The sequence below is a fragment of the Haematobia irritans genome, chromosome 3 (genome assembly GCF_050003625.1).
Source record: "Haematobia irritans isolate KBUSLIRL chromosome 3, ASM5000362v1, whole genome shotgun sequence".
NCBI classification, from domain to species: domain Eukaryota; kingdom Metazoa; phylum Arthropoda; class Insecta; order Diptera; family Muscidae; genus Haematobia; species Haematobia irritans.
The window spans coordinates 197,480,896-197,498,157 of NC_134399.1; positions in this window are offsets into that span (position 1 = coordinate 197,480,896).

The window sequence follows — 17,262 nt, forward strand, 5'->3', positions numbered from 1 at the left end:
TAGACTTAGGCATATCAAATTTTTGGCCTTATCATAAAACAGTTTTCCGCATACAAGCGGTTTCACAGAAATTGCTCTCGTTTGATTATCTCGATGTGTTATATTGATTTCTGTCGTTCAACCCTCCCGGTTTCCATTTCTATTTCTTTCTCTATACTCTATCTCTGTTGCTCTCTAAATAAAATGTTACAACATATATATGTTTACTCGAAATTTGTAAATTTATATATGTTTACATTCACACATATTATTTTTATGAAACATTCATGCCCCAACCATAATATGTTCTAACATACGTGTCCCAAACATTAAGTGTTCGGTTAGGAACATTACATGTTTGCACTTAAATATATTGTGTTTAAAAATTATGCCCGAAACACATTTTGTTTATATCGGAACATATGAAAAACATATTTTTCTAACAGTGTAGAAATAAAGTTTTGAAAAAAAATTGACAAAATTTTGTAAGAAATAAAATTTTGACAAAATTTTCTATAAAACTAAAATTATGGCAAAATTCTCTATAGAAATAAAATTTTGACAATTTTTTTATAGAAATAAAATTTTTACAAAATTTTCTATAGAAATAAACATTTGACACAATTTTCTATAAAAAATAAAATTTTAAAAAATGTTTACAAAATTTTCTATAGAAAAAAAATTTAACAAAATTTTCTATACAAATAAAATCTTGACAAAATTTTCTATAGAAATAACATTTTGACAAATTTTTCTATAGAAATAAAATTTTGACAAAATATTTGATAGAAATAAAATTTTGACATTTTTTTTATAGAAATAAAATTTTGACAAAATTTTCTATAGAAATAAACATTTGACACAATTTTCTATAAAAATAAAATTTTAAAAAAATTTTCTATAGAAATAAACCTTTGACAAAATGTTAGTTAGAAATAAAATTTTGACAAAATTTTCTATAGAAATAAAATTTTATCAAAACGTTCTATAGCAATAAAATTTTGACATCATTTGCTATAGAAGTCAAATTTGGACAAAATTTTCTATTAAAATCAAATTATAACAAAATTGTCTATAGAAATAAAATGTTGATAAAATTCTCTATAAACAAAAATTTTTCTACAGAAATAAAATTTTGACAATTTTTTTTATAGAAATAAACATTTGACACAATTTTCTATAAAAATAAAATTTTAACAAAATTTTCTATAGAAATGAAATTTTGACAACATTTTTTATAGAAATAAAATTTTGACAAATTTTTCTATAGAAATAAAATTTTGACAAAATTTTCTATGGAAAAAAAAATTGACAAAATTTCCTATAGAAATAACATTATGACAAATTTTTCTATAGAAATAAAATTTTGATAAACTTTTTTATAGAAATAAAATCTTGACAAATTTTTTTATAGAAATAAAATTTTGACAAAATTTTCTATAGAAATACAATTTTGACAAGATTTTCTATAGAAATAAAAATTTTACACAATCTTCTAGAGAAATAAAATTTTGACCAAAATTTCTATAGAAATAAAATTTTAACAAAATTTTCTATAAAAATACAATTTTGATAAAATTTGCTATAGAAGTTAAATTTTGACAAAATTTTCTATTAAAATCAAATTTTAACAAAATTTGCTATTAAAATCAAATTATAACATAATTGTCTACAGAAATACAATTTTGATAAAATTCTCTATAAAAATAAAATTTTCTACAGAAATAAAATTTTGACAAGATTTTCTATAGAAACAAAAATTTGACACAATTTTCTATAGAAATAAAATTTTAACAAAATTGTCTATAGAAATAAAATTTTGACAAATTTTTCTATAGAAATAAAATTTTGACAATATATTTTCAAGAAATAAAATTTTGACAACATTTTTTATAGAAATAAAATTTTGACAAATTTTTTTATAGAAATAAAATGTTGACGAAAGTTTCTATAGAAATACAATTTTGACAAAATTTTCTATAGAAATAAAATTTTGACAAGATTTTCTATAGAAATAAAAATTTGACACAATTTTCTGTAGAAAGAAAATTTTAACAAAATTTTCTATAGAAATAAAATTTTGACAAAAATTTTTATAGAAATAAAAATTTGACACAATTTTCTATAGAAATAAAATTTTAACAAAATTTTCTATAGAAATACAATTTTGACAAGATTTTCTATAGAAATAAAAATTTGACACAATTTTCTATAGAAATAAAATTTTGACAAAATTTTCTATAGAAATACAATTTTGATAAAATTTTCTATAGAAATAAAATTTAAACAAAACGTTATTTAGAAATAAAATTTTGACAAAATTTTCTATAGAAATAAAATTTTGGTAAAACTTTCTATAGAAATAAAATTTTGACAACATTTGCTATATTTAAAGTTAAACTTTGACAAAATTTTCTATAAAAATCTAATTTTAACAAAATTTTCTTTTGAAATCAAATTATAACAACATTGTCTACAGAAATACAATTTTTATAAAATTTTATAAAAATAAAATTTTCTATAGAAATAAAAATTTGACACAATTTTCTATAGAAATAAAATTTTGACAAAAATTTTTATAGAAATAAAATTTTGACAAGATTTTTTATAGAAATAAAATTTTGACAAGATTTTCTATAGAAATAAAAATTTGACACAATTTTCTATAGAAATAAAATTTTGACAAAACTTTCTATAGAAATAAAATTTTTGCAAAACTTTCTATAGAAACAACATTTTTACAACATTTGTAATTTTTGGCAAAATTTTCTATTAAAATCAGATTTTAACAAAATTTTCTATTAAAATCAAATTATAAAAAAATTGTCTATAGAAAAAAAAATGTTAACATTTTCTACAAAAAAAATTTAATTTTTCAATAGAATTTTTTCTACTAAATTTTAGCTTTTGTGGAAACGACGCTTAATGTATTGTGAGGCTTGAAAGCAAAACATATGTTTTTTGTTGATATTGTTTCTCTCAAGTTCGCGTTTTCAATTAATCCAGGGATGTATTTTACACCGTGAAAAATCCGTTCATTATTTTTATTTGGGTCATTGTTATTCTTTGTTGTAAAACTATTTATATCTTTGCTTATTTTCCTTTTCGTTTCCTGTATTAAATTTTCAATTATTGTCATTGGAAAACTGTTGTTAGTTAATATCTTATGGATTTTCTTGACATTTTAGTTATGATTCGTCACATTATGACAAAATTTTCTATATAAATAACATTTTGTCAAAAATTTCTGCAGAAATAAAATTTTAACAAAATTTTCTATTGAAATAAAATTTGACAAAATTTTCTATAGAAATAAAATTTTGAGAAATTTTCTATAGAAATAAAATTTTGACAAATTTTCTATAGAAATAAAATTTTGACAAATTTTCTATAGAAATAAAATGTTGACAAAATTTTCTATAGAAATTAAATATGGATAGCATTTTCTATATAAATAAAATTCTATGGGAGAGGTAATAGAAATAAAATTTTGACAAGATTTTTTATAGAAATAAAATTTTGACAAGATTTTCTATAGAAATAAAAATTTGATACAATTTTCTATAGAAATAAAATTTTGACAAAATTTTCTATAGAAATAAAATTTTTGCAAAACTTTCTATAGAAATAAAATTTTTACAAGATTTGTAATTTTTGGCAATATTTTCTATTAAAATCAAATTTTAACAAAATTTTCTATTAAAATCAAATTATAAAAAAATTGTCTATAAAAAAAAAATGTTAAAATTTTCTACAAAAAAAATTTAATTTTTCAATAGAATTTTTTTTTACTAAATTTTAGCTTTTGTCAAAAATTTCTGCAGAAATAAAATTTTAACAAAATTTTCTATTGAAATAAAATTTGACAACATTTTCTATAGAAATAAAATTTTGAGAAATTTTCTATAGAAATAAAATTTTGACAAATTTTCTATAGAAATAAAATGTTGACAAAATTTTCTATAGAAATGAAATTTTGATAGCATTTTCTATATAAATAAAATTCTATGGTATAAATGCTTTCTCAATTTCGGAAAAAAACTTTGAACTACAACTGCTCAAAATACAAATTAAATTTTAAATAAAAAAAATGCTAAAGCCATGGGTTTTCGATATAACTGGGTCATAATACCCACTCACAATGCGACAAACGTTGGGATTACCCAATTTCCCCAGCAAGGATTATTACAAAATGTACACCTTATTGCACGGATTGAACAGCTATGGATTTGTGTCAGAAATATCGAAAATTTGTCATATCCATATTTAGAATGCGACTCATAAAAATAAAATTTAATTCAAATGAATTTCTAAATTCTGGTTGACCTCAACAAATAATTGTGAGGCAGCTAACATAAAAGGCAATATTGTCAATTATTTTTCCCCCGGGATAGTACATAACACTGAAATCGAGGAGGGTGGCTTGAAATGTAAATACATTGACTTTTGATTTTTTTCTTTAACATTTGATGATCATTTATTTACTTAAAATTTTAGTGTTGGCGATCTTAGCTGTCTGTTGTTTCAAATCCCCATGAAATTTATTGTTTGCCATTTTGGGCTTGAATTCGTTTTTATGGCCGTCTGTCTCTTTTGTTTGACCATTGCGTTTTTTTTTTTTTTTTTTTTTGTGATGGGTTTACGGAGTAGAGTGCGTGAGTTTCGTTGTTTTCGCTTTCCGTTGACCATTGGTGTTATTAATTGCTTAGTGTAAAAATTCACTGATTTTTAAACTTCAAAACTGAATAGTGAAGAGATTTAATTTATAGTTTTAATTGTAGTAGTGTTTCGGTTTTTTTCTTCGAATTGTTGGTTCATTCATCTATGGAACGCTCATCCAAGCTTATGGACGAACAATGCAAAAAACTCTCCAATACCGCTCACTTCATTTTGAAACACTATAAAAATGTGCAAAACAACTTTCTAATGCTACTACCCATTCACATAGAGCTCGTGCTGGCGCGCGTTAGACAAATTTTTAAATAAATGGATAGAAAATCTTAACGGCCGTTTAATTTAAATGCAGGTCATTCTTTGAAAAAGCGTTTAGCAAATCTTTTAACACCACATATGTACACACACACACACACACACACTTATACAAAAAACTAGATTCAAATCAGAAATGCAAATTGAGCAACAAACGTTGGAAATGTTATCAACCATCCGTTACTATTTGCCAGTAACATTACCAGCAATTTAGGCGCCACCAGGTTTGGTAGGCGAAACATGAAACTTTTTATAACGAATTTTATAGAATCACGGAATGTCGGAACAAATCAGAAAATGGGTGGAGGGGGAGGGTTAGACTGATGCAATGATTATGAGGACCATCTTCGAAAGGATCGCCACCGTGGTGTAATGGTTAACTTCGTGGTTTCAATTCCAGTTTCGACCATACACCAAAAAAGTATTCATCGGTGGATTTAGTAAATCTTTATGCTTATTTTGTGTATAATTTTTTTCGCCCGTTTTTTTATACCCACCACCATAGAATGGTGACGGGGGTATAATAAGTTTGTCATTCCTTTTGTAACACATCGAAATATCGATTTCCGACTATATAAAGTATATATATATTCTTGATCAGGGAGAAATTCTAAGGCGATATAACGATGTCCGTCTGTCCGTATAAACCGACCTCCCGATTTGGGGTCTTGGGCTTATAGAAATCGTAGTTTTGCCTGAAATTTTAAATCTACAGGTATTTTACGACCATAAACAGGTGTGCCAAAAATGGTGAGTACCGGTCTATGTTTTGGTATAGCCCCCATATAGACCGATCTCCCGATTTTACGTGTTGGGCTTATAGAAACCGCAGTTTTTATTCAATTTACCTGAAATTGGAAATCTAGAGGTATTGTAGGACCACAAATACGTGTGCCAAAAATTGTGAGTATCGGTCCATGTTTTGGTATATCCCCCATATAGACCGATCTCCCGATTTTACTTCTTAGGCTTATAGAAACCGCAGTTTTTATTCAATTTACCTGAAATTGGAAATCTAGAGGTATTGTAGGGCCACAAATACGTGTGCCTAAAATTGTGAGTATCGGTCCATGTTTTGGTATGGTCCCCATATAAAACGACCTCCCGATTTGGGGTCTTGGGCTTATATAAACCGTAGTTTTTATCCAATTTGTCTGAAATTGGAAATCTAAAGGTATTTTAGGACCATAAAGAGGTGTACTGAAAATAGTGAGTATCGGTCCATATTTTGGTATAGCCCCCATATAGACCGATTTCCCGAGTTTACTTCTTGGGCTTCTAGAATCCAAAGTTTTTATCCTATTTGCCTGAAATTGGAAATCTAAAGGTATTTTCGGGTCATAAAGAGGTGTGCCGAAAACGGTGAGTATCGGTCCATGTTTTGGTATAGCCCTCATATAGACAGATCTCCCGATTGTACTTCTTGGGCGTCTAGAAACTATAATTTCTACCCGATTTGCTTGGAATTGAAAATCTAGAGGTATTTTAAGATCTCAAATAGGTGTGTCGCAAATGGGGTTTATCGGTCCAGGTTTTGATATAGTCCCCATATAAACCGACCTCCGTATTTTGGTATAGCCCCCATATAGACCGATTTCCCGATTTTACTTCTTGGGCTTCTAGAATCCGAAGTTTTTATCCTATTTGCCTGAAGTTGGAAATCTAGAGGTATTGTAGGACCACAAATACGTGTGCCAAAAATTGTGAGTATCGGTTTATATTTTGGTATAGCCCCCATATAGACGGATCTCCCGATTTTACTTCTTGGGCTTATAGAAACCGCAGTTTTTATTCAATTTACCTGAAATTGGAAATCTAGAAGTATTGTAGGACCACAAATACGTGTGCCAAAAATTGTGAGTACAGCCCCCATATAGACCGATTTCCCGATTTTACTTCTTGGGCTTCTAGAATCCGAAGTTTTTATCCTATTGGCCTGAAATTGGAAATCTAGAGGTATTTTTGGGTCATAAAAAGGTGTGCCGAAAACGGTGAGTATCGGTCCATATTTTAGTATAGCCCCCATAAGAACGATCTCCCGATTTAACTCCTTGGGTTTCTAGAAACCGTAGTTTTTATCTGATTTGCCTGAAATTGTAAATATTCTGGTATTTTAGGCTCACAAAAACGTGTATCGGATTAAGTTTTTAGCGGTCCATTTGGTAATGCCTCCATATAGACCGACTTCACTTCTTGTGGGTGTAGAAGGCGCACTTATCATGAAAATTGCTTGAAACTCAATGTAAAATGTCCAAATTTTACTTCTACAGATTTAAGATTTAAGATCATCAAGACGTTATTTTATAATTTTCTTGCACACTTACAAGAGATGTTAATGATTCCTCTAAAACTCAAACAAAAATGGTTCTTATAAATCCAGAATCTGATATTGTCCTCATAGGTGAAATCTTTAAATTTATCTTCGGGAAGTGTCCTCAAGTCCTCAAGCACTCCTGAAATTTCAAAGGAAACCCTAATATTTGGTTCATGGTGCACGCAGAGAAGGAATATGGTCACCTCAAACATGTTTTAAGAGCAAAATGCTATTTTTATATGGTGACCATGTTACATGTTTGTCACTAAAATGTTATTTTCTCGTCAAATATAACCTGCTTGCCGAAATCAGATACATGATTTCCGATAAAATAACATGGCTGCGAAAACCATGTTACATGGTCACCACCCAAAAATAACATTTTGCTCTTAAAACATGTTTGAGGTGATCATATTCCTTCTCTGGGTGTGGTGGGTATATACTTGTTTTTAGTTAATTTAACTAACGTATGCAAAAAATTATTAGAGTAAAGGAAACTTTCTACAAACTTAATAATTCCATAAACTAAAATAAAGTTAAATTGGCTTTAGTGAAATAGAGAGTTCACTTTTTTTTGAGTGCGTGTCAAACTTTTCTAAAAGTGTTTTTTTTTAGTTTACAAATTTTTAGATTTTCTTGGAATCATAAGAGTAATATCAAATTAATGATTTTTCGCGGCAAATTATTCAATCTTCGGGGTTTAAACAATTTTCCAAGGAATTATTAATTTTTCTTTCTCCCTTCATATAATTTAAATTTCCTATAACTAATCAAATTTCAAATAAAACAAAGCATGACTGATTTTTAGCAAACAAAGTAAAAACAAATTTAATCATGTTTATTTTAATTAATCAAAACTATTTAATCACATATGTATGCAAAAACAATAAATTTCAATTACTTTTTTATTTTTTCTAAATGACATTGGCCTTTCACAGAATAACAAAAACAAAGGAAATAACGTTTCATATTAGTGATGTCATATCAAATTAACAGCCAGCCCTATCTTTTCCTCTCTTATTGGACAGCCAGCACTCCTTAACATTCAATGTGTGATCAATGATAGATAATAGAAAATTAACATTCTGTTCATTCTCGTCATTTTGATTGTCTAACAGTTTCTAATGAGAGTGAAATTTCATACAAATGTTGAGACACTAACACGATCAACCTAAATTGTTATTGGCAATAATTTTGCATGTCATAAAGAGCTGAGGCTGAAGCAGGGCTGCAAATTTTAGGCGATTTTTTACTCAAATAATAGAAAAAGGCTGATATTTGCCTGGAAAACGACGGTATTAGGATAGGTGGCAGCCCGATATTTCAGGCTCACTTAGACTATTCTGTCCATTGTGATACCACAATGGTGAATGATATTAGATATTACCTAATTGTTGTCAGATAGAGAAATTGGAAGTTTTTTTTTTAATATTGAAGAAATTTTTGGAAATATTGAAATATCTTAATATATAATAATATATAATATATGTATAAATAATAAAAAGTACACCCATAGCAATAACCGTGAACAACGTGCACGTTTCAAAACGATCGGCTCATGTAAGTGAATCAACACACATGTGATGTCAAACGGAGAACAGATGGTGTCAATTTGACAAGGATAAAATGACATCAACCAGCGTTTATGATCGGAAAATGTAGTGGTTACGAATTTATAATCATGTACAATTTAACTTTTAATGCCAAACAATAGCTATGAGGATCCATGTTCAAAACACGGGCATCGGACCATTGGACAACTTGTTATTACTGTGATTATACCCTTCACCACTACTGTGGTACAGGGTATAATAAGTTTGTGCATTTGTATGTAACGCCAAGAAGGAGTAATCATAGACCAACCTTTTAGTATACGGATCGGCTTAGAATTAAATTCTGAGTCGATTTAGCGATGTCCGTCTGTCTGTCTGTCCGTCTGTCTGTCCGTCTGTCTGTCTGTCTGTCTGTCTGTCTGTTGATGTATTTTTGTGTGCAAAGTACAGCTCGCAGTTTTAGTCCGATTGTTCTAAAATTTGGTAGAGGGTCCTGTTTCGGCTCAAAGACGATCCCTATTGATTTTGGAAAAAATCGGTTCAGATTTAGATATAGCTGCCATATATATTTTTCACCGATCTGGTCATAATTGGCGTGTATATCAACCGATCTTCCTCAAATTCCGTACATCCGAATATTTTATGAGTCTCGAAAAACTTGCAAAATATCAGCAAAATCGGTTCAGATTTAGATATAGCTCCCATATATAGCTTTCGCCCGATTTACACTCATTTGCCCACAGAGGCCAATTTTTTGCTTCGATTTAGTTGAAATTTTGCATAGGGAGTAGAATTAGCGTTGTAACTATGCATGCCAAATTTGTTTGAAATCGGTTCAGATTTGGATATATCTCCCATATAAAGCTTTCGCCCAATTTACACTCATATGACCACAGAGGCCAATTTTTAACTCCGATTTAGTTGAAATTTTGCACAGGGAGTAGAATTAGCATTGTAGCTATGCGTGCCAAATTTGGTTGAAATCGGTTCAGATTTAGATATAGCTCCCATATATATGTTTTTTTTGATTTCGACAAAAATGGTCAAAATACCAACATTTTCCTTGTAAAATCGCCACTGCTTAGTCGAAAAGTTGTAAAAATGTCTCTAATTTTCCTAAACTTCTAATACATATATATCGAGCGATAAATCATAAATAAACTTTTTCGAAGTTTCCTTAAAATTGCTTCAGATTTAAACGTTTCCCATATTTTTTATACCCTTCACCACTACTGTGGTACAGGGTATAATAAGTTTGTGCATTTGTATGTAACGCCAAGAAGGAGTAATCATAGACCAACCTTTTAGTATACGGATCGGCTTAGAATTAAATTCTGAGTCGATTTAGCGATGTCCGTCTGTCTGTCTGTCCGTCTGTCTGTCTGTCTGTCCGTCTGTCTGTCTGTCTGTCTGTCTGTCTGTCTGTCTGTCTGTCTGTCTGTCTGTCTGTCTGTCTGTCTGTCTGTCTGTTGATGTATTTTTGTGTGCAAAGTACAGCTCGCAGTTTTAGTCCGATTGTTCTAAAATTTGGTAGAGGGTCCTGTTTCGGCTCAAAGACGATCCCTATTGATTTTGGAAAAAATCGGTTCAGATTTAGATATAGCTGCCATATATATTTTTCACCGATCTGGTAATAATTGGCGTGTATATCAACCGATCTTCCTCAAATTCCGTACATCCGAATATTTTATGAGTCTCGAAAAACTTGCAAAATATCAGCAAAATCGGTTCAGATTTAGATATAGCTCCCATATATAGCTTTCGCCCGATTTACACTCATTTGCCCACAGAGGCCAATTTTTTGCTCCGATTTAGTTGAAATTTTGCATAGGGAGTAGAATTAGCGTTGTAACTATGCATGCCAAATTTGTTTGAAATCGGTTCAGATTTGGATATATCTCCCATATAAAGCTTTCGCCCAATTTACACTCATATGACCACAGAGGCCAATTTTTAACTCCGATTTAGTTGAAATTTTGCACAGGGAGTAGAATTAGCATTGTAGCTATGCGTGCCAAATTTGGTTGAAATCGGTTCAGATTTAGATATAGCTCCCATATATATGTTTTTTTGATTTGGACAAAAATGGTCAAAATACCAACATTTTCCTTGTAAAATCGCCACTGCTTAGTCGAAAAGTTGTAAAAATGACTCTAATTTTCCTAAACTTCTAATACATATATATCGAGCGATAAATCATAAATAAACTTTTTCGAAGTTTCCTTAAAATTGCTTCAGATTTAAACGTTTCCCATATTTTTTTTTACTAACATTGTGTTCCACCCTAGTGCATTAGCCGACTTAAATTTTGAGTCTATAGTTTTTGTAGAAGTCTATCAAATTCTTCCAGATCGAGTGATATTTAAATGTATGTATTTGGACAAACCTTTATAATTTTATTCATTTTTAACATATATTTAAAAAAATCTATTTTTAATAAAAAAAAAATGTTTATGTTATTTATTCAAATACATAGCTATTTTTATTTTTTTTTCTGGTTTTTTTTATATGAAATATGTTGGTTTTTAACGTAAAAATGTTTAGTATTAATTTTATACAAAACTGTATTCGTTTTGCTTTTTTATTGAAATTCATAGTTTAACATATTATTTTCTGTTTTTGTTTTTATATAAAAACAAAAATACTTTTGTTTAAACCAACAAGTATGTATTATTTTAATATTATTTACATGGCCATTTTTTTTTTTTTTTTGACGATTATGAGAATTTTTCCCGAAACTTTTTTGGCAGCTCTTACATGAGCATTGAAAAAGGCCTGATTTCGATTAGAATTCTACCAAAAATGGTAGATTTTTTACTGTTAGGTAGATTGGTATGACTCTTGATGCTTTGGTAGATTTTGCAAAATATTCCTCTCCAACAAGAGGTACTTCACAAATTTCTTCTAGAAATAAAATTTTAACGAAATTTAACAAAATTTTCTATAGAGATAAAATGTCCACAAAATTTTCTATAGAGATAACATTTTAACAAAAAAAACAAGTATATACAGCAGTAAGTTCGGCCGGGCCGAATCTTAAATACCCACCACCATGAACCAAATATTAGGGTTTCGTTTGAAATTTCAGGAGGGCTTGAGGACTTGAGGACACTTCCCGAAGATAAATTTAAAGATTTCATCCATGAGGACTATATCAGATTCTGGATTTATAAGAACCATTTTTGTTTGAGTTTTAGAGGAATCATTAACATCTCTTGCAAGTGTGCAAGAAAATTATAAAATAACGTCTTGATTTGAAATCTTAAATCTGTAGAAGTAAAATCTGGAAATTTTACATTGAGTTTCAAGCAATTTTCATCATCAGTGCGCCTTCTACACCCTCAAGAAGTGAAGTCGGTCTATATGGAGGCATTACCAAATGGACCTATAAAAACCTAATCCGATACACGTTTTTGTGAGCCTAAAATACCAGAATATTTACAATTTCAGGCAAATCAGATAAAAACTACGGTTTCTAGAAACCCAAGGAGTTAAATCGGGAGATCGTTCTTATGGGGGCTATACTAAAATATGGACCGATACTCACCGTTTTCGGCACACCTCTTTATGACCCGAAAATACCTCTAGATTTCCAATTTCAGGCAAATAGGATAAAAACTTCGGATTCTAGAAGCCCAAGAAGTAAAATCGGGAAATCGGTCTATATGGGGGCTATACCAAAATATGGACCGATCCTCACCATTTTCGGCACACTTCTTTATGGTCCTAAAATACCTCTAGATTTCCAATTTCAGACAAATTGGATAAAAAATAAGGTTTCTATAAGCCCAAGACCCCAAATCGGGAGGTCGTTTTGTATGGGGACCACACCAAAACATGGACCGATAATCACAATTTTTGGCACACGTATTTGTGGTCCTACAATACCTCTAGATTTCCAATTTCCGGTAAATTGAATAAAAACTGCGATTTCTATAAGCCAAAGAAATAAAATCGGGAGATGGGTCTTTATGGGGGCTATACCAAAATATGGACCGATACTCACAATTTTTGGCACACGTATTTGTGGTCCTACAATACCTCTAGATTTCCATTTTCAGGTAAATTGAATAAAAACTGCGGTTTCTATAAGCCCCAGAAGTAAAATCGGGAGATCGGTTTATATGGGGGCTATACCAAAATATGGACCGATACTCACAATTTTTGGCACACGTATTTGTGGTCCTACAATACCTCTAGATTTCCAATTTCAGGTAAATTGAATAAAAACTGCGGTTTCTATAAGCCCAAGAAGTAAAATCGGGAGATCGGTCTATATGGGGGCTATGCCAAAACGTGGACCGATACTCACCATTTTTGGCACACCTCTTTACGGTCACAAAATACCTTCAGATTTCAAATTTCAGGCAAATTGGATAAAAACTACGGTTTCTATAAGCCCAAGACCCCAAATCGGGAGGTCGGTTTATATGGGGACTATATCAAAACCTGGACCGATACAGCCCATCTTCGAACTTGACCTGCCTGCAGACAAAAGACGAGCTTGTGCAAAATTTCAGCACGATTGCTTCATTATTGAAGACTGTAGAGTGATTACAACAGACAGACAGACAGACAGACAGACAGACAGACAGACAGACGGACAGACGGACATCGTTATATCGTCTTAGAATTTCTCCCTGATCAAGAATATATATACTTTATATAGTCGGAAATCGATATTTCGATGCGTTACAAACGGAATGACAAACTTATTATACCCCCGTCACCATTCTATGGTGGTGGGTATAACAAGTATATACGGCCGTAAGTTCGGCCAGGCCGAATCTTATGTACCCTCCACCATGGATTGCATAGAAACTTGTATTAAAGACTGTCATCCACAATCGAATTACTTGGGTTGCGGTAACACTTGCCGATGGCAAGGTATCTTAAAACTTCTTAACACGGTCTTCTCAATTGTAAGTTAGTCCATACGGGGTATATAGTAAACAAAAAAGGCCGATTAAATACGTAAATAATTCAGTTCGACAAAACTTTCTATAAAAATAAAATTTTGACAAAATTTTCTATAAAAATAAAATTTTGACAAAATTTTCTATAGAAATAAAATTTTGACAAAATTTTCTATAGAAATAAAATTTTGACAAAATTTTCTATAGAAATAAAATCCAATGAAGGACTAGGGAATTCGTCCTACTTAAATATGAGCTATATTATTAGTTTTTGTACCTAAAAGAATAGCAACAACCGAATTCCAATTACACCCAACAACAACAATGCAGCAATTTTAAATTAAGCCAAACGAAGTTTCAACAAACCACAAAACGGCGAAAAAAGCAACTACAGGGATTGATTGCAACAACAACAACAATGATGTGAAGTCTGAATAAGATTTTCCACTTCCACAAAAGTTGAAGGTACCACCAGTAATCATAAGTTTTGTTGGGTATAGTAATAAAATTTTGACAAAATTTTTCTATAGTAAAATAATTTTGACAAAATTTTCTATAAAAAATAAAATTTTGGTAGATTATTTTTGGGGATCGGATATATATAACTATAGACCGATATGGACCAATTTTGGCATGGTTGTTAGCTACTATATACTAGCGCAATATACCAAATTTCACCACGTACCAAAATTTCAACCGGGTCGGATGAATTTTGCTCCACCAATAGCTCCGGAGGTCAAATCTGGCGATCGGTTTAAATGGGGGTTATATATAATTAAGACCCGTGTGAACTAATTTTTGCATGGTTGTTAGAGACCATATACTAACACCACGTACCAAATTTCAACCGAATCGGGTAAATTTTGCTCTTCCAAGGGGTTCCGGAAGGCAAATCTGGGGATCGGTTTATATAGGGGCTCTATATGTAACTATGGACCGATGTGGACCAATTTTTGCATGGTTGTTAGAGACCATATACTTACACCATATACCAAATTTCAGCCGGATCGGATGAAATTTGCTTCTCTTAGAGGCTCCGCAAGCCAAATCTTGGGATCGGTTTATATGGGGGCTATATATAATTATGGACCGATGTCGAACAATTTTTTCATGTTTGTTAAAGACCATATACTAGCACCATGTACCAAATTTCAGCTGGATCGGATAAAATTTGCTTCTCTTAGAGGCTCCTCAAGCCAAATCTGGGGATTGGTTTATATGGAGGCTATATATAATTATGGGCCGATTTGGACCAATTTTCGCATGGTTGTGAGAGACCATATACCAACACCATGTACCAAACTTCAACCGGATCGCATGAATTTTGCTCTTCCAAGGGGCTCCGGATGTCAAATCTGGGGATCGGTTTATATAGGGGCTCTATATATAATTATGGGCCGATTTGGACCAATTTTTGCATGCTTGTGAGAGACCATATACCAACACCATGTACCAACTTTCAGCCGGATCGGATAAAATTTGCTTCTCTTAGAGGCTACGCAAGCCAAATTTGGGGGTCCGTTTGTATGGGGGCTATACGTAAAAGTGGTCCGATATGGCCCATTTTCAATACCATCCAACCTACATCAATAATAACTACTTGTGCCAAGTTTCAAGTCGATAGCTTATTTCGCTCGGAAGTTAGTGTGATTTCAACAGACGGACATGCTTAGATCGACTCAGAATTTCACCACGACCCAGAATATATATACTTTATGGGGTCTTAGAGCAATATTTCGATGTGTTACAAATGGAATGACAAAGTTAATATACCCCCCATCCTATGGTGGAGGGTATAATAAAATTATAACAAAATGTTCTATAGATATAAAATTTGGACAAAATTTTTCTATAGAGATAAAATTTTGACAGCATTTTCGATATATATAAACTTTTGACAAAACTTTTATAGAGATAAAATTTTGACAAAATTTTGTGCAGAGATAAAATTTTGACAAAATTTTCTATTAAGATAACATTTTGACAAAATTTTCTATAGAGATAAAATTTTGACTAAAGTTTCTATAGAGATAAAATTTTGACAAAAGTTTCTATAGAGATAAAATTGTCTATAGAGCTAAAATTGTAACAAATTTTTCTATAGAGATAAAATTTTGACAAAAAAATTTCTATAGAGATAAAATTTTGACAGCATAAAATAAAATTTTGACAAAATTTTCTATAGAGATAAAATTTTGACAAAATTTTCTATAGAGATAAAATTTTGACAAAATTTTCTATAGAGATAAAATTTTGACAAAAAAAATTCTATGGAGATAAAATTATGACAACATTTTGCATAGAGATAAAATTTTTCAATTTTCTATAAAAGTAACATTTTGACAAAATTTTCTAAGAGATAAAATTTTGACAAAATTTTCTATAGAGATAAAATTTTCTATAGAGCTAAAATTATAACAAAATTTTCTATAGAGATAACATTTTGACAAAATTTTATCTCTATAGAAAATTTTATCTCTATAGAATTTTCTATAGAGATAAAATTTTGACAAAATTTTCTATAGAGATAAAATGTTGACAAAATTTTCTATAGAGATACAATTTTCTATAGAGATAAAATTTTGACAAAATGTTCTATAGAGATAAAATTTTGACAAAATTTTCTATAGAGATAAAATTTTGACAACATTTTCTATAGAGATAAAATTTTGACAAAATTTTCTATAGAGATAAAATTTTGACAACATTTTCTATAGAGATAAAATTTTGACAAATTTTTTATAGAGATAAAATTTTGACAAAATTTTCTATAGAGATAAAATTTTGACAAAAAATTTCTATAGAGATAAAAATTTTTAAATTTTCTATAAAAGTAACATTTTGACAAAATGTTCTATAGAGATAAAATTTTGACAAAATTTTCTATAGAGATATAATTTTGACAAAATTTTCTATTGAGATAAAATTTTGACAAAATTTTCTATAGAGATAAAATTTTGACAAAAAATTTCTATGGAGATAAAATTTTGACAACATTTTCTATAGAGATAAAATTTTGACAAAAAATTTCTATAGAGATAAAATTTTGACAAAATTTTCTGCAGAAATAAAATTTTGACAAAATTTTCTATAAAGATAACATTTTGACAAAATTTCCTATAGAGATAAAATTATAACAAAATTTTCTATAGACATAAAATTTTGACCAAATTTTCTTAGAGATAAAATTTTGACAAAATTTTCTGAGAGATAAAATTTTGACAAAATTTTCTAAGAGATAAAATTTTGGCAAAATTTTCCAATAGTAAGAAAATGTTGAACAATTTTCTGTAGAAAAGAACATTTTCGATAGAAATAAAATTTAAACAAGTAAAATTTTGATTTTTTAAAATCATTACCAAAATAAAATAATAACACCATAATAACCACAAAATTTGATCAAACACGGAAAAAAGATTTTTTAGTTGGTAGTTTTTTGGTAAAAATTTTGGTAGATTATTTTTGGCTCGAGTGCTGCAAACAGCCCTCCTTCTGGATATTGTAAACATAT